Source organism: Molossus molossus, unplaced genomic scaffold (assembly GCF_014108415.1).
Source record: "Molossus molossus isolate mMolMol1 unplaced genomic scaffold, mMolMol1.p scaffold_m16_p_7, whole genome shotgun sequence".
NCBI lineage: Eukaryota > Metazoa > Chordata > Mammalia > Chiroptera > Molossidae > Molossus > Molossus molossus.
This window is the reverse complement of record NW_023425401.1, coordinates 31,328,979-31,347,093: the sequence shown is the minus strand read 5'-3', so window position 1 is coordinate 31,347,093 and position 18,115 is coordinate 31,328,979. Positions and strand designations below refer to the sequence as shown.

General features: G+C 41.2%; 1 protein-coding gene across 2 annotated transcripts in view; it reads right to left on the bottom strand.

Annotated features, from left to right (window-relative positions):
* SLC25A13 (solute carrier family 25 member 13) overlaps nt 1-18,115 on the bottom strand; it is a 188,821-nt gene that overhangs the window by 41,219 nt on the left and 129,487 nt on the right. The window lies entirely within an intron of this gene.

Below are 18,115 nucleotides of genomic sequence, written 5' to 3'. Positions count from 1 at the left end.
ATGACCTGCCACCTGAAACCATTCTAGGCAAGTCTTGAGAATATATGGAAAATATTAACAGCTTTGCATTAAAAAAAAAACAACAAAAAACAATTTCGTCATCAATCTGTTGTCCACAGAAAACAGCAGTGTATTTTTTTTAACAGTGTAATTCCTGTTAGTATTTTAAACTAAAAGCATTAACTATAACTTTAATTTAATCACCTCCCTTTAATTTGAATTCACATGGTAGATACTTATAGCTACTTAAAAAATTAAGTGGCAAAATGTATATGAAGAATATGTATCTTGATATTTTAATTATGCTCAATTGAATGTACTTAGATTTAAAGTGCTTTTCACAAATGACATGTGCTAAGAATATCTAATTACGCACTGATATTCTAAAATGTGTGCTTATATGTGTCAAAAATAGATTAATATGAAGTTATGGAATATGACTTTTTTTAAACTAAAACCTAAATACATTATTTTGATTATTTGGACACAAGTAAAATTGTAACTACATAAAAGGTCTAGTCTACATTAGTAAATATCTAATGATTTCATTGCATATAAAATGAATACTTAAGTGATAACACTATTTGATTTTTGAATAAATTCGAAAATAAAGATTTCTTAAGAAATCTGAGCTTCGATATGTTTTCCATTTACTCTCTTAGTAACTCAATGTTAAATGGAGACATGAAAATAATTTGTGGGTAGTACAGGTATTATCATTATATCTAAAGATCCCAGGTACAAAACACATATTCAGCAAATAGTGGTAAATAAATTAAACAGAATGCAGTCAGTACCCAATGGCAGTCAACGGATGTTCATAAGTTCTAAAGACAGGCCCTGACCGCCCTGGCCAGTTTAACTCAGCGGTTAGAGCGTCGGCCTGCGGTCCAGAGAGACCCGGGTTCGGTTCCCACTAAGGGCACGTACCTCGGTTGCAGTTTGTCCCCGGCCCTGGTTGGTCGTGCGGGTGGCAGCCACTCAAATGTGTACCTTTCACGTCGATGTTTCTCTCTCTCTCTCTCCCTCCTGCTCTACCTGAACAAAAAATGAAAAAATGTCCTCGGGTGAGGATTAAAAATAAATAAAAGACAGGCCCTGACCAACTGCACAGAGAAGCTGGCAAACTTGAGGGGGCAAGAGGCCCGGAGGCCACTCGTTCCATCCGGCTCTGCACGGGGGTGTCAGAGCTGGTGCCTCGCAAGAGCATCATCCTCTACTGCCATCAGGAATCAGCCTTCCCAGCAAGCTAAGAACAAAACCTCTATTTTGACCCCTCGCGCTATGGGCTGAATTGTATCCCTCCAAATTTTATGTGCTGACGTCCTAACCTTGCACCTCAGAATGTGACTCTATTTGGAGACAGAACCTTTGAAGAGTCGATTTAAGGTAAATCGAGGTCCTGGGGGTGGGCCCTAACCCGACAGGACTGGCGTCCTTATCAGAGGAGGAGATCACAATGCAGACAAGGCATAGACGGAGGGGTGGCCATGTGAGGACACAGCGAGAACACGGCCAAGCAAGCAAAGCAGAGAGGCGTGAGGAGAGACCAAATCTGCAGACACCTTGATCGTGGACTCCCAGCTTCCACAGACGCGAGAAATAAACTTCTCGTAATCAAGCCACACGGCCGGTGGCATTCCCTTATGGCAGCCCTACCACACGGACATACCCCGAGTTAGGCTGTGAATCAATGCGCATCTCTAAACTGAAAGGCAATACAGAATTTCCCCTTTGATTTTGTGTGTAAATTAAGCTCATAAGTAAAAAAACAAAACAAACAAAAAAACAAATCTGTAATTACATTTTTCAGAACTTTGAAAAGAGAACAGATTCTCACCGCTTAATTGTTTTTGAGACAGACACCAAATTGAAATGTCCTACTTTAATCTCTTAACTACACGGTGAGGCAGAGAAAGGCTACGCTGCTATACCTTTCACAAGTATTAGGTTGTACATTTTCAACTTTATAGGGCGATTTTCAACCTTTTTCATCTCATGGCACACATAAACTCATTACTAAAATTCTGTGTCACACCAAAAAATATATTTTTTGCCCATCTGACAAAAAAAAAAAAAAAAAAAGAGGGAAGAAAACAGGTATACTTTTGATCCAGTCGCACCGGACGGCTGTTGTGTTGGCTGTTGTCATTTTTTTATTTGACGGGGAAAGAAGTCAGCGCCCTGCCTAAACCATCAGGTAGTGCTTGTTTTAAAACTCTTGCAGCACACGGGTGGAAAATCACTGTCGTAGGGTTTTAATAGGACTACAGAATAGAAGCCTGGACCAGAAACCAAAGTAGAATCTGTTTGACTGACACTAAAAAGCAATTAAGTTACAGACCTGTCAAATATGTTCACATTCGGGCTCTGCCCGTTAGACATGTCTATTTTGACTACAACTACCAGAATCATTTAATGATTTACAGACGTTCAATGTCTAAAGTACCTTAAGTATATGGGAGCTGTGACCCAAACTTTCTTCATATTTTCCTATCACAACAAACCCCTACTCCATTTATTAGAAAACCAGAAGGAGGGCCGATGTTTGAACTGTGTTAAGTGAAACAACTCAGAGACTTTCCCCAAAGAGGGAAAAGGGAGGGAAACAGAGAAGAGACATCTGGCTGGCGCAGTGTCCATCACACGTTGAACTTTCCCCTAACAGGATGACATTTCTGAGCCACCCGAGGCAGCCCCTGGGCAGGCAGGTCATCCCTCTGAACCCTCAGTGTCATCAGATACCTCTTGAATTTTGCCCAGAGTCCAAGCAGAAGTCTGGAGAAAGAGCCTGTCACAGAAGCGGGCGGGCAGCGAAGTCTGCTCCCAGCCCAGGGCTTTAGTCCCACCTCTACCCGAGAAGACTTTCTGGGCAAATTGTGATGGAGGTGCCTCCTTGGCTTCTCAAAGACTTCCAACTGTAGATATGGCCATGGTTAGGTTGTTTTGCTATTTATTGGCTCTCTCTCTTTTTTAAGACTTTCTTATTTTGCCCTGGCCCTTGTGGCTCAGTTGGCTGGGCTGGTTGGATTCCTGGTCAAGGGCTTGTGCCTGGCTCGTGGGCTCAATCCCTGGTAGGGGGCGTGCAGGAGGCAGCTGATCGGCGTTGTGCTCTCACACTGATGTTTGTCTCTCTCTCTCCCTCCCTCTCACTCTCAAAATCAATAAAAACCACACACACACACACCCCTTTCTTTTTTAGAGCAGTTTCAGGTATAGAGGTTTCCCATATACCTCCTGTTCCCCCACATGCATAGCCTCCCCATAATCAACATCCCCCACCAAAGCAGTAAATTTACTATAATTGATGAGCCTGCTATGACACATCACAGTAACACATCCATAGTTTACCTTAGGGTTCACTCTTGGTACTTCTATGGGTTTGGAGAAATATGTAATGACATATATCTGTCATGATAATATTACGCAGAGTATTTTCACTATCCTATAGATCCTCAGTGCTCTACTTATTCCTCTCTCCCCTCCCCCCCTAACCTGTGGCAGTCACTGGTCTTTAAAAAAAATTTTTTTTTCTATATTGATTTTAGAGAGGAAGGGAGAGGGAAAGAGAGATAGAAACATGGGTAAGAGAGAACATCAACTGACTGCCTCCTGCATGCCCCACACTGGGGGTGGGGCCCACAACCTGGGTATGTGCCCTGACTGGGAATCGAACCATTGACCTCTTGGTGCATGGTTCGACGCTCAACCACTGAGCCACACCAGCCGGGCCCACTGGTCTTTTTACTGTCTCCATAGTGTTGCCTTTTCCTGAATGTCTATGATTGGAACCATAGATTTTGTAGTCTTTTCAGATTGGCTTCTTTCATTTAGTGATATGTAGGCTTGACAGCTTTTTCTTTTGAGGCCTCAGTCACACTCCATTGTCTGGATATACCACAGTTTATTTATCCATCCCCCTACTAGAGAGCATCTTGGTTTCTTCCAAGTTTCGGCAGTTGTAAATAAAGCTGCTATAAACATACTTTTGCAGGTTTCAAACAATTTTGGGTAAGTACCACAGAGTGCAATGGCCAGATCTTACTATGAGAGTATGTTTAGCTTTGTAAGAAACCTCCAATCTACCTTCCAAAGCGCTATGCCATTTTGCATTCTCCCTTAACCTCACTCCACTCCACGGAGTTACTGCCTCTACACTGACCATCGGTATCTAAGTTAATAGCAACACAGTGTATCAGGCAACTCCCCTACATTAACTGCCCTCATCACCAACACCTTCTGGTCAAGTGTTTGTCTAGTTAATAAACATGTTTAAGTCTCTCCCCGATGTCAGACACAATGCCAGGCACAGAGGCATAACAGTGACATGGGTCCTGTCTTCAGCACTTTTAGATATCGGTTTAGTCAAGCTTTGCCCAAGGTTCCAGGATGTAGCAGCTGTCAGCACAAAGTTCCATAGGCAGGTCTCATGCAGCAAAGCAGGACCATATTTAACACGATGACGGATCACACACAATGCCTGACTTAGACTCTAAGCCTTGCAGTCAATAGAGGTGGAAGACAGAGAGAAACCAAAAGTACAAATTAAGAAAACTTACAATGTGAGAACTAAAGAATTATGGGTGGGTTATTTTGCTTTGTTTTCTACCATAGCTTTTAATATGATTATTCTTTTTAATGATTAAAAATCATGATTATAACACCATGAAATATAGAAAATGTCTGTGATATGATCCTAACTAAAATATGTATGTTTGGTACAATTTTAAGTTTGTAAAAACATGGAAATGAATGAAAAGTATTGTCAATGAAGCAAGGCTAAGTTAATTCACTTTACTCTTGCTGTAAGCCATCTACTAAAATAGAAATTACCACTGATGAGCAAACAAACAACCCCCCAAAAACAAACAAAGAAAAAAACCTTACCATATGGTCTTACATGGTTAGGAGTATGCAGAAAAAAATCTTCCAGAGAATATTCCAAATAATAGCAATAACATTTGATACAACTAACAATGAGATTTCATTAAACTACAAATGATTTATAAACATGTAAGCATTAAAAATAACCTTATTTCCATAGCATCAAAATAACAGATAATAAATCTTGGCTACTTGACATGCTATATAGGAGCAACCCCACAGAAATTCAACTTAATGACTGAGCCTCGTGTCATTCAATATTTACAACTAGGATATGTGCACAGAGAAATAAAAACCCCGTCTTAAGAAAACTGCACTGTGAGGCCACATGTCTACAGAAGACCCTGGGAAGAGAAAGATCACAAAAGTAGGACTTAAATCCATTTCGGGCAGTCTGAGTCACCAGCTCTGACTGCCAGAGCACATGTGTTCATTACATGAGGAAATTTTCTCCCTGGCTTGATATGATTGGGTCTGAAATCTCAACAGATTTCAAGCTCCATCATAAGGAATATGGCTTGGGGCATATTTTATGACAAAAGTACATACACCACTAGTAAGTGAATACTTACAGAATTCAAGCTAAAAATCAAAATTGTACAAGACGGGTTTGAACACATTTATAGATGATTAAAACAAAGGAATTTGTTAAGTAAGCAAAGCTATTGCTATCTAGGTGGGGTCACGACTCAAGACTGCTCTATGGCAAAAAGGTGAGCCTTGCCAACGAAATTTCCTTTCTCCATAAGTCAATAAAAAACAAAATGAGCAACTTGAGTTAATTAGCTGGGACTGAAAATGAAAAGAGGCTGAAGGTCATAACATATCGAGAGAAGCCAGATGGCCAAGAAGAACATGAAGATAATTCTTGAGGAAGTCAATACCATGAGGTAAAGAAGAAATGGATCAGTATAGTAAAAAGATGTACCGAATGCCCTGGCTCGGTTGGCCCAGCAACTGCTAGACTGAAGGGTCCAGGGTTTGATTCCTGGTCAAGGGTACGTACTTGGGTTGCAGGTTCGATCCCAAACCCTGGCAGGATTGTGCGGGAGGCAACCAATCAATATATCTCTCTCACATTGATGTTTCTCTCTCTCTCTCTCTCCCTTCCTCCCCACACCCTCCCTCTCACTCTATCTAAAAATCAATGGAAAAATATCCTCGGGTGAGGATTAACAAAACAAAACAAAAAGACACACAGAACACTGACATCACCAAATGCTATCAAGGATATGGAACAACAGAAATTCTCATTCATTGCTGGAGGGATCACAAAAAGGTACAACCACTTTGGAAGACAGTTTGTAGATGTATAATAAAGCTAAACATACTTTTACCATAAATTCTAACAACTTTACTCCTTGGTATTTACCAAAAGGTGGTAAGAGCATATGTTTTCCACAAGAATCTGCACAAGGATGTCCACAGCAGCTTTATTTATAACTGCCCAAACTCAAAAGAAACCAAGATGTCCTTCAGTAGGTAAATGGGTAAACTGTGGTATTCTAGACAAAGAAATATTTTTGAGAACTAAGAAGAAATGAACTATCTATCAAGTCTTGGAAAATATAGAAGAAACTTAAATCCATTTAAGTGAAAAAAGTCAATCTGGAAAGGCTATAAAATACTATAATTTCAACTATAGGACATTCTGGAAAAGGCAAAAAAACTATGAAGAGAGTAAAAAGGATCAGTTGTTGCCAGAGCTGGGACGGAGGGGAGACGAACAGGCACAGCAGTGAGGATGTCTAGGGCAGTGAAAATACGCTGTATGATATTGTCATGACAAATATATGTCACTACTCATTTGTCCAAACCCATGGAATGTACCAAGAGTGACCCCTAAAGTCACTATGGATGTTGGGTGACTATGATGTGTCACTGTAGGTTCATCAATTGTAACAAATGTACCACTCAGGTGGGAGATGACGATAATGGGGGAGGCTATGCGTGTGTAGGGGCAGGAGGTATATGGGAAATCTCTGCATTTTTCAATTTTTTTAAGAACCTAAAACTGCTCTTAAAAAAAACAAAACAGTTCTGCCCTGGCCAGTTTGGCTCAGTGGTTTGAGTGTCGGCCTGCGGTCCAGAGAGACCTGGGTTCGGTTCCTGCTAAGGGCACGTACCTCAGTTGCAGTTTGTCCCCGGCCCTGGTTGGGTCATGCGGGTGGCAGCCACTCGATGTGTCCCTTTCACATCGATGTTTCTCTCTCTCTGCTCCTCTGTCTCCCTCCCACTCCATCTGAACAAAAAAACGAAAAAATGTCCTCGGGTGAGGATAAAACAAAAAAAACAAAACAAACCAAACAACAAACAAAATACTCTTTAAAAAAATGTGCAGGGGGATGTTAGGTCACTGTAAGAGTGACTGAGAAGGTAAGAGGAGAAAATGGAGAAAGACGCCAGTTCCCAGAGCTGCCTCAATTCACAAGAACCTCTGATTTCATTTCATGTACAACCTTAAGGTAAGCCTTCCTTTAGTTATTGCTACGTGAGTGAGTTTCTGCTCCCCGCAACCAAGAGCAATCTGGAGCAGCAATGGGTTCTAGATCCAGCAATTGATCCCAGAGAAGACATGGGATTAATTATGAACTCTTCATAAAGCAGAGGGCAACATGGATGTTCTTGTCCTAGAACACTGCTTATAGAACCTCCCAGAACTAGAATTTTTGCTATTATTCTCATAGAAAGGTAGAGTCTAATTCTCACCTCTTGAGCCAGGGCTGGTGTAGGTGGTTTATTTGACCAATAGAATCCAGCAGAAGTGACATTCAAGGTTAAATCACAAGAAATCTTGCAGCTTTTGCTCAGTAGTCTTAGAATGCCTGCTTTTCAGAAGCTCCCTCTTTGAATCAAGGTCTGAAAAGCTCAAGGTCCACAGAGAAGTCACAGTAGGTGCTCTGGACAATAGCCCAGCTGCTCCTAGCCAACAGTGAGCATCACCACCAGCCACAAATGTGCGCCGACTTAGACGCTGTCTCAGTCAAGCCTTCAGAGGACTCCAGCCCAGCTGCCCATAACCACAGGGAGATCACAAGTGAGAAGTATCCAGCTCAACCTAGTCACCCCACAGAATCACGAGAGATAATAATAATAAATTGTGCCTTGGCTGGGGGGCTCAGTTGATTGGAGCATTGTCTTGTGCACCAAGAAAGGTTTCAGGTTCAATTCCTGATCAGGGCACATACTTAGGTTGTGGATTCGATCCCCGGTTGTGGTGTGTACAGGGGGCAACCGAATGACGTTTCTCTCTCACATCGATGTTTGTTTCTCTCTCTCTCTCTCTCTGTCCCCTGCCCCTCTCTCTCTCAAAGTCAATAAAAACATATTCTCAGGTGAGGACTAAAAAGAAGGCAAAAAAAAAAAAAAAAGATAAATTGCTATTTGAAGCCACTAAGTTTTAGGATGACTTGTTATATAACAACAGATGACCAGGGCACCTCTCCTCTTCAATGATGGAGAAACACAACTAAAATCATCCCCATTAGGAAGGAGGGGGGACATAAGGGAGGCAGGAAGTAGGTGTGTTGGGAGTAGGGAGGGTTACAATTTTTAATTTACTCTGTACCGGACATGAGCTTAAATGGTAACACTGAAGAAATGACGTTAGTCTCGGAAAGAAACCCCAAATTACAAAACCCTGGTTAAAGAAATACTTGGTTCCAACTCTATCTGTACAAAATCCTATAAATATGCACATCTGTAACAGACATACTCACTGCATGCCACAAGACATCTGAAAATTACTACAGTGATACCTCGGTTCTCGAACATAATTCGTTCCAGGAGGACGGTCGAGAACCGAATTGTTCGAGAACCGAAGCAATGAAAACAATAAGAAAGCGTGACTCCACAAAGCGTGACTCTCTCTCTGCACTCACACTGATGACGCAAGCAAGGCGCGCTGGGCCGAATGAACGCCATTCGGCTCAACTTGGCTCATCTCGGAAGTTCGAGTTCCAAATATTTGTTCGGATTCCGAGACAAAAGTTTCTCGATTCCCGATTTGGTCGAAAACCGAGGCGTTCGAGAACTGAGGTATCACTGTACTCTCTTCTGACAAGCAAAGCATGAGTTACACTGATGGGAAAAAATGCAAAGGCATCGACGCGGGAGCCCTCGAGGTTGTTCCTGCAGCACCGTGTCAGAATGAAGCAGCAAAAGCAAACATTCTATGGCTTAGGGAATACCTCAAATGTAGTGAAACGTATAAAGACAGGCATGGAGATGAAAAACGCCCATTTCAGGATAGGGGTAGCTCTCGGGGAATGAGGCGCGAGACCTACTGGGACAGGCACATGAGGGGGCTCCGGATGCATTGGTCAGGTTTGCTGTCATCAGCTAAGAGGTATGCACATGGGTGTCCGCATCTTTCTGTTTCCCAAAATCTTAAAAATTAACTGCAACTGAATGTGATGCAAAACAAGACAAATAACAAAAACTTGCCTTAAAAATGGTATCTGATACATGCTACACAAACAGGCATAAAAATATCACGCACGTGGGAATTACCATTAAATTGAAAATACCGGCGACAACAATAGGGCACATTTCCTTGCAGGAGACCAGCAGTTTAAGATTGCTCTTTGTGCCATGTTTGGCCCAATGGTGATATTCTCCCCAATCCATTTCAGCACCAGTGACATGAGCATATCAATCATTTTTCCCACTTAAAACAAACATAGACTCCCATAAGCGTTAGATATATTTACATGTATACACATTCATCACTGTGCATGTATGTGTGTGTATGTATCTCAACAGAAAAATACAGTGGGAGTTTATCAAAGGACTAGCATTCAAAAAAACATGCTGCCCTGGCCAGTTTGGCTCAGCGGTTAGAGCGTTGGCCTGCGGTCCAGAGAGACCCGGGTTCGGTTCCCGCTGAAGGCGCGTACCTCGGTTGTGGTTTGTCTCTGGCCCTGGTTGGGTCGTGCAGGTGGCAACCACTCAATGTGTCCCTTTCTTGTCAATGTTTCTCTCTCTCTCTCTCCCTCCCACTCTATCTGAACAAAAAACAAAAAAGTGTCCTCGGATGAGGATTAAAAAAAAAAAAATGCTGATTTATCTTTCCAAAAATTATTACAGAATACTATTATTTTTTATTGGTATGTAAATAATTTTTAATGATATGAGCTTTATAAGACAGAAGTTCATTTTTTTGATATTTTTTTCTAGTGAATAATATTCCATTTTCTTCATTTCAATGTTGCTTTTCATGCCAAATAAATTGATGATCATATGTCTATCTTCCTCGAAACCAGTCATGGCACCATTTTATCTGATGACATAAACATCCAAGGATCACAAACTAAAGATTCCAGCTCCCCCCGCCCCCCCCCTGGGGATTTCAACCTGTTATTCCACTAGATGCATAGGAGACAGTCAATGCACACTTATTTTGTTGAATTAAGGACTGCAACCCACAGATCATGTTATTTTTTTCTTCCCTTCTTAAAGTAACAGCAAAACAGCAATAACTACAATATACTAGAGATCATATCAGTTCTCAAAGTCACTGGGAACCTAACTGGAAACGGGTGGTGCTGACAGGCCCCTCTCCTCTGCCCCATCTGAGCGCCCCTGCTGTTACTGACAGTGCTGGCCAAGCACCGCTCCCTGCAGGGGCTGCGCTCCTGACCCAAGAAGGGGAAGGCTGGAAAGAAACAGAACGTATATATATATTTTGTGCAGAGACACCTGAAGATCTAGGTCTCTGTCAAAACTCCTACAACGTCTAGCCTAATTTAGAAAGCAGAAAACCAACGTATGGGAACAAACTCACAGCACTAGAACCTTTCAGACGAGTAGTATGTAAAACCCCAGTCTCCGTGGCTAGTTTTATTTTGAACTGTGCTGAATATATAACTACTGGTAAGTGTGAATCCACAAAAATACTCAGAAAACTGAAGTAGAACTCTTCACAGTGCTCTAAACTAAAACTAAATGTGCAAAAAAGTGAGTTTAAAAATAGATTCACGAGGAAGTGAAAATGGAGGTGGAGTGAATGGAACCTACACAGACGATCTCCCAGGACCAAACGGGAATTGCAACTAAAATAAAGACAAATCCTCAGAAAAAAGCAACAGAAAAGCAGCAGGACAGGACCATATAACCAGGGACACTGGTAGGATCTGTGGAGGCACGAGAGGGTGGCGGGCTGGGAGCCCACGGACAGCAGCAATCTTAGCTGTGAGCAGCGCCCTTGGGGAATAAAGACCAAGCCCCGCTCCACAGTGCAGACAGCCGAAAAGAGCACAAAAATAGCCACAGCCATTCACCTGGGGGGCTACAGCAGGGGGGGGGGCAGACAGGGCTGGAACTCTGTGGGGACATCCGGGATTTGGAGGGCACTCAGAGTTTTTTCTGAGTTGCGGCCACAAAGGACGGTGGCCAGTGTGCTCCTTCCCAGAGCTGTGGGAAATGCAGCAGCCCCCCCACCCTCGTAGATTCAGCCTTTCCCAGGTGAGGCAAAGAAATGCAAACTGAGGCTCATTATCAACCAGCATCTATCCCACCCTCTGGAAATTCTCTTATGCAGAACACCAGGGCTACAGTCCAAGGAACTGAGTAACTGAGACTACTAGCCTCCAAGAAGGGGCTACAGGATAACTGAAACTTTCTTGGGCTTGCAAATCTACCCAGGAAAGTAAAACTTGACAGTGATGTTTAATGTGGGCCCACCCAGGCTCATCCAAACCCAGCAGAGGGAGCCACAAACAGCAGGACACCAATACCCACAGGGAATATTTGGCAGGCTCCAAAACCCACTGAGATAGCCAAAATGGTGAAACAAAGAAACAAATCCCAAATGAAAGAACAAGAGACCTCTGTTGAAGATGAAATCAATGAAATGCAGTTCAGCAAATTATCAGAGGTACAGTTCAGAGCCATAATCTTGAGGAAGCTCAACAGCATGAGTAAGGATATCAGCACCATGAGTAAAGATATAGAAATATTGAAAACCAACAAGTGGAAATGAAGAATGACATAGCAAAAATTAAGAACACAATGGAAGCACTAACCAGCAGAATAGAAGAGCCTGAGGACTGGATCAGTGATTTAGAAGACAGGGTAGAAAAAAATCAACCAATCAGAAAACCAAAAGGAAAAAACAATTAAAAAACAGGAAGACAGCTTAAGAGAACTGTGGGACAATTGAAAACGTAATAACATTCGCATCATAGGAGTCCCCGAAGAGGAAGAAAATGGGCAAGGATTAGAGAATATATTTGAAGAAATAGTGAGAAAACTTTCCTAACTTATTGAAGGAAGAAGGCATTCAAGTTCAAGAAGCACAGATAGCCCCAAGTAAGAAGAACCCAAAAAGGCCCACACCAAGACACATAGTAATTAAAATGCCAAAAATTAAAGACAAAGAGAGAATCCTAAAGGCAGCAAGAGATAAGCAACAGGTTATCTACAAAGGAAACCCTGTAAGGCTCTCAGCTGACTTCTCAACAGGAACACTACAGGCCAGAAGGGAGCAGCATGAAATAATCAAGGTCATGAAAAACAAGGATCTGAATCCAAGACTACTCTACCCAGCAAGGCCATCATTCAAAATAGAAGGTCAACTAAAGAGCTTCCCAGACAAAAAAAAAAAAAAAAAAGGCTAAGGGAATATGTTAACACCAAACCATCACTGCAAGATATGCTAAAAGGACTGCTGTAATTAGTAGAAGAAATAGGAAAAAAAATAGAACCACACTAAACAAAAATGGCAATAAAGAGGTACATATCAATTATCGCCTTAAATGTGAATGGTTTGAATGCTCCGATAAAAAGACACAGAATAGCTGACTGGATAAGAAAGCATGACTCACATATATGTTGTTTACAAGAGGCCCACCTCACAACAAAAGACTCATATAGGTTGAAAGTGAAGGAATGAAAAAAAATCTTTCAAGCAAACGAAAAGAAAAAGAAAGCTGGGGTAGCAATACTCATATCTGATAAAGGAGATTTCAAAATAAAGACTATAACTAGAGACAAAGAAGGTCACTACATAATATTGAAAGGATCTATCCAACAGGAAGATATAACCTTGGTAAACATATATGCACCCAATATAGGAGCACCAACATATATTAAAAATCTTTTGGAGAACTTCAAAGGAGAAATCAACAGCAATACAATCGTAGGGGACTTCAACACCCTGCTGACATCACTGGATCATCTAGACAAAAATTTAGCAAGGATACAGACTCTAAATGAAGCGCTAGATAAAATAGATTTAATAGATATCTACAGAAAATTACACCCCAAAACTGCAGAATTTACATTGTTCTCAAGTGCACATGGGACATTCTCAAAGATAGACCACGTGTTCGGGCACAAACTAAGCCTCTACAAGTACAAGAATATTGAAATCATATCAAGCATCTTCTCAGATCACAATGGCATGCCACTAGAAATCAACTGCAACAAGAACATGCAAACACACTTGAAAACATGGAGGCTAAATAGCAAGTTATTGAACAGTGAATGGGTTACTGTGGAGATTAAGGAGGAAATTAAAATCTTCCTGGAAACTAATGAAAATGAACACACAACAACACAAAATCTATGGGATGCAGTGAAAGCAGTTCTGAGAGGGAAGTTCATAGCACTACAGGCCTACCTCAAGAAACAAGAAAAAGTTCTAATAGACTATTTAACCTCACAACTTACAGAACTAGAAGGCAAACAAAAAGAAAACCCCAGAGCAAGTAGAAGGAAGGAAATAGTAAAGATCAGAGCAGAAATAAATGACATGGAGACCAAAAAAACAATTCAAAGGCTCAATGAAACAAAGAGCTGGTTCTTTGGAAAGATAAACAAGATTAAAGGACCCTTAGCTAGATTCACCAAGAAACAAAGAGAGAGAACCCAAATACACAAAATCAGAAATGAAAGAGGAGAAATAATAACAGACACCATAGAAATACAAAGAATTGTTAACAAATATTACGAACAATTATATGGCAACAAATTCGATAATCTAAGTGAAATGCACAAATTTCTACAAACACATAGTCTCCCAAAACTGAACCAGGAAGAGATAGAAATGAATTTGGCAAAGTAGCAGGATACAAAATTAACGTCAAGAAATTGACGGCATTCTTATACACCAATGATGAACTTATAGAAAGAGAAACTAAAAAAAAATCCAATTTACTATCGCAGCAAAAAATTAAGATATCTAGGAATAAACTTAACCAACGAAATAAAAGACCTATTCGCAGAAAACTACAGGTTTGAAAAAAGAAATAGAGGAAGATATAAAAAAGTAGAAGCACATACCTTGTTCATGGATTGGAAGAATTAACACCATTAAAATGTCCATACTACCCAAAGTAATCTACAGATTAAATGCAATCCCCATTAAAATACCAATGATATACTTCACAGAACTAGAACAAATACTTCAAATGTTCATATGCAACAATAAAGACCCTGAATAGCCACAGCAATCTTGAAAAAGAGCAACAAAGTTGGAGGGATCACATTACCAAATTTCAGGTTATACTACAGAGCCACTATATTCAAAACAGCCTGGCACTGGCACAAGAACAGGCGGATAGATCAATGGAACAGAATAGAGAACCCAGAATGGACCCAAGACAATATGCTCAATTAATATTTGACAAAGGGGGCAAGAGCATACAGTGGAGTAAAGACAGCCGCTTTAATAAATGGTGTTGAAAAAATTGGACAGCTACATGCCAAAAAATTAAACTGGACCATCAATTTATACCATACACAAGAATAAACTCAAAATGGACAAAAGACTTAAATGTGACTCATGAATCCATAAAAATCCTAGAAGAAACTGTAGGAAACAAAATTTCAGACATCGTACGCAGCAGAATTTTCACTGATACATTCCTAAGGCAACAGAAACAAAGGAGAAAATGAACACATGGGACTACTTCAAACTCAAAAGCTTCTGCACAGCAAAAGTAACAACCGTCAAAATGGAACCCACTGTATGGGAGAGCATAATTGCCAATGATATATCAGATAAGGGGTTAATTTCCAAAATATATAGAGTGCTCTTACAGCTCAACAAAAGGAAGACAAAGAACCCAATTAAAAAATGGGCAGAGGAACTCAATAGACACCTCTCCAAACAGGACATACAAATGGCTAAGAGACATATGAAGAAATACTCAACACCACTAATTATCAGAGAGATGTAAATTAAAACAACAATGAGGTATCACCTCACAATTGTCAGAATGACCGCCATCAACAAATCAGCAAACAAGAAGTGTTGGCGAGGGTGTGGAGAAAAGGGGACTCTAGTATACTGCTGGTGGGAATGCAGACTGGTGCAGCCACTATGGAAAACAATATGGTGTTACCTCAAAAAATTAAAAATTGAACTTCCATTTGACCCAGTGATCCCACTTCTAGGGATATACCCTAAGAAGCCTGAAACACCTATCAGAAAGAATATATGTACCCCCATGTTCGTAGCAGCACTATTTATAATAGCTAAGATCTGGAAACAGCCCAAGTGTCCATCAGTAGACAAATGGATAAAAAAGCAGTGGTACATATACACAATGGAGTACTACGCAGCTGTAAGAAAGAAAGATCTCTTATCCTTTGAGACGACATGGAGGGACCTGGAAAGTATCATCCTAAGTGAAACAAGCCAAACAGAGAAAAACAAGTATCATATGATCTCACTTATTTGTGGAATATAATGAGCATAACAGTCTGAGGAATAGGGTAGTCTCAGAGACGTGGAAGTGGGGTACAGACTGACAATCCCCAGAAGAGGGAGTGGTGGGGGAGAGACAAACCGCAGAACTTATATGCATGTATGCATGAACAATGGACACAGACAACAAAGCTGGGGACAGGGCAGGGAGGGTGGGGGAGGGGGGAATCAGTGGGGGAGAAACATCTGTAACAAAAACTAATAAATTCATTAAAAATAAATAAAAATAGATTCACCTTTTTATATATGTCAATCAAAGACAATAGTATTTTTTAATCACTTGTTACTGATACTACGTCAAAACTAAATGCATGAATGGGATTCATTTTACTCCCTTTTTCCTCCAAAAATTTTCCTCTAAATTTATTATCACTTTTGTTTTTCTAAAAAAATCAAATAAAATATATCATATTATTACTTTAGCTAAGCGCTGTGAAAGTTATGAGACAAAGACCTCTGCAGAAAACAGATTATAAAACAGAAAAGACTTTCTTCAAAGAAATGAGTAGCTTTGATTACAAGTGCAGAAGTCAGCCGTGTGTACTAATTCACAGTCGTAATGAAGCAGGGTGAGCTCCCCAGGGACTTAAAAGCCAAGGCCTGGAAATGCTTGGGTGAACTAAGAAGGGGAGCCACTCATGTGACATGACTTTTCAAAACCCTTTGTTTTCCCAATTGGACAGCCAGGCTGAGGACTCACAAGGACTTTCTAAGGTGCGTGGCCGGTTTGGGTGATCGGGAGACTGCCACAGGCTGCAAAGAGCTCCTCCTGCTACGAAAACACCACCATGGAAATGGACTCATCCACCCCACCACTCAGAGATCTAAAGGGGCCTGGAGTATCTGCTACCTACAGGATTGCTTACCTGGAAAATAAACTCTTACCTCTTTAAAGCCATGACTGGGCGGTGGGGGAGGGGGGGGAATAGGCAAAACAGGAGACTTGAAACACTGAGGACCACTGTCTACCAGCTTCTGAGATGAAGGATGGCAAACCTCATTTCACAGATATTTTAAGTAGCTGTAAAGCCCAACTGGCTCCAATTTTAAGCCTGTGTTTAGATCAGGTTTGAAAAAGGGCTGCACCTCTTACAATGACGAGGCACCACTTCTGATGCTGATCTGGGCTTTGTGTTTGAAATGGGCGACCACAGGAGAAAACAAGACCACCTAGGGTAGACAATACGTGCCACAACCAATCTCCTTGGCACCCGGACCCATGTGCAGGCAAAATGCTTTCATTAAAAAGAAAATAAACCTCTAGATTATGCCAAAATCTTGAGCAGTATCACATAATTAATTTCACATTTTAAATTCTTACGGAGATATATAATCATGTCTTTTCAGCAGGTTTAAAACCTGACTTTTTAAAAAGATAAAACAAACCCACCCAACCTACAAAACAGCCTGCTGTCCCCAGCCCCTTGGAACAGCCTGTGGGACAGGCTAGAAACCACCACTATTTAAAGTGAGAAAACCTAGGGACTCACATGGAAACTGGTTGCTTTAAATGAAGAGCAGTTTCTACAACTCTTCATGTTCTTTTTGATTATTATTGTGTGTGCACCCTTTTTTATTTAGGACATTAAAGGCTCCCTTTTTATCCTGAATGCTCCTAAAGTTACCGGACAAGGGGATCCTACCTGGCCGCCTATGACAGGTCAGTGATCAAACAGGGAGGCAGGCAGGAGCCCGAGTCCATCCATCTCTTAAGAATTACCAGGAGCTAGGACTTCTGAGCTCCTGCCGCATTCAAGGAACCCCATTCAACGTGACACAGGACAATAGGCCCTTTCCAAACAAAGGTTTAATATTCCCAGGTATTTGCCCAGCTTCTAAACTCAATGATTTTTAAAAAAACAGATTATGTTATGAACACTGTTGCCTGAACAGAACAAGCTAATTAAAAAAAAATAAAAGTGACCTAATCTTTCTTGTAAGAAAAGAAATGTAGGTTTAAATGGAAAATATACCAATACTGCATTGCCCTAGTGATCAAAGACTGTTTATTTAACCAACCTTATCTTGAAACAGCACCATTCTTTGTATAAGAGTTTAATTTACTCGAAGTATTTACCTTCACATGAACAAACCTGTACACGAGATAAAACAAGACATGTTTGGCTGAGCCTAAGAACACGATGCAGGTTGTTCATCCACAGAAAGAAATGCTCATTCCAAGCGTGTTTGACAAGCAGAGTGCACCCAGCCAGTTATTTCCCAGGAGCCTCCTCCCGGGGGCGCTGGGGAGCGGGAAGGGCGGCCGGCGCGTGGGTGGTAAAGCAAAGCAGGGAGCTATGGCTGCCGCCGTCCAACCACACATTTTAGTGCCCGACCCAGCACACGGGGCCATGAAGAAAGAACATACTAAAAATTAACTGTGGAAAAGGTTTGCAAAGATCGTTCAAAGGCCAAACACTTCTGCCCCAAAGGACTTCTCCTGCAGGACCAACCGCAAGCAATGACACATGTAACAGGCATGGCTTCACAGGCAGTGAGATCAGAAACAGTTACCCT